At 33.8% G+C, this 1,658-nt stretch overlaps 1 long non-coding RNA gene across 1 annotated transcript in view; it reads right to left on the bottom strand.

Moving 5' to 3' along the window:
• Nucleotides 1–1,658, bottom strand: part of LOC128247599 (uncharacterized) — a 6,980-nt gene that overhangs the window by 4,354 nt on the left and 968 nt on the right. The window lies entirely within an intron of this gene.

The raw sequence follows: 1,658 nt of genomic DNA, 5'->3' as shown, positions 1-1,658 counted from the left end.
CTTGCATAGCAAGTGACCTGATCTGAGATTGTGTGCTGGAACGAAAACAATTGCAGCATGGAAGGTGTTTATAAGCCATTTAAAATAACACACAAAAGCCGTCAGATTCACTTCAGCATTTAAATTTAATTTGTCAAAATATTTTCGTTGCTTTGAGACTGCGACCTGTTCACTGACAAAATTCTGTGCTGCATCTCAGAATTTTGTCAGTGAGCAGGTCGCAGTCTCAAAGCAACGAAAATATTTTGACAAATTAAATTTAAATGTTGAAGTGAATCTGACGGCTTTTGTGTGTTATTTTAAATGGCTTATAAACACCTTCCACGCTGCAATTGTTTATATATATATTTACATATGTACCACTAAGAATTACTCTGCCCTTACATTTCATTTTATGATTTTTTTAATTTTAGCCATATCTGTATAATCTTATATAGTTTAGAATCCTCCTGATGACTATTTAATTAAATTAAACTTTTATTATTTTCTGCTCCAACTTTTAGGCCTTCACTGCCACTATTAGAGCTTTCCCTCCTTTTCTACTTCTTTGTCCTTTTCTGTTCTTATTTGTATCTCTTTCTCCCTGCCTAAACACACCAGAGTCACAAAATTTGTCTCCCCACAACATACAGCATAAAGATCCTCATTATTTGATTCTGGACAATTGTCTAGTTATCTATTTAATAGATTTTTCACTTTCAGTTGCTGCCAGCTAATGCTGTTTGGTGGTCAAATACATTTTCACCCATCAGATGAATTTTGGTAGCCAAGATAAACTGCCAAAACAAACCGATTTACTATATACAAGCCCTGCCCACTTTATCCATGTTGGTTAGACTCTTCTTCTTCTTCTGCTCGTTTTCCTCCCCTCCTTCACTTTCTCATTCTTATTCTTATGTGTATCCATCCTCTTGTTTCCCCCACCCCACATAATATCTACCCCGCTTACTTATCCCATATCCACACTTTTATTTTAAAAAATTTTTTTGTTTCCTCTCAATATATTCTTAACAACAAAGTCTGAAGGATGTACAATGTAATGAAACACCTTTGATGCAAATCTAATGAAGTGCCTCTTTAATATCTAAAACTGCAAACATTATATGATTTTCCATTTAGAATTTTTGTATAAACTGGCATTGCAAACAAAGATGGCACAGAAGCAATTGTAACTTATAATTAAAGATGTGTTAACGAATTTTCTTTGTCTTCTTCTTCTTTTCACTGGGTTATTTAATCTTTGCCAAACCCATTTTATGGTATAGTTGTCATGAAACTTGAAATTTCTTCACCTGAAGAATTCCAGCTTTGGCCTGGAACCTAACAGTGTTGTTAGCCCAGTATTCAGGTTGAGTACTTCTTTGGAAATACTCCAACTTCACACCCTACCTGACCTTAGACATTATATATTATAAATTCAAATTACAATAAACGTTAACAAACAAACGAAGTTTGCTTTTAGAAGCATTGAGATGTCTTAAAAAGTTAAAGGAGTGATTTTGAATTCTCAATCGCAGGATAATGCTAATAATATAGCCTGAACAGGATAAACTACCCCTATTTTGCAGGAAAAAGTGTAGGCGATTGAGAATTATATATTATATATATACACACACACACACACAAAAATATATAGACGTACATACATACACACACAC

The sequence above is a fragment of the Octopus bimaculoides genome, chromosome 1, assembly GCF_001194135.2.
Source record: "Octopus bimaculoides isolate UCB-OBI-ISO-001 chromosome 1, ASM119413v2, whole genome shotgun sequence".
NCBI lineage: Eukaryota > Metazoa > Mollusca > Cephalopoda > Octopoda > Octopodidae > Octopus > Octopus bimaculoides.
The sequence above is the reverse complement of the archived record's forward strand: the minus strand, read 5'-3'. Positions and strand labels throughout refer to the sequence as shown.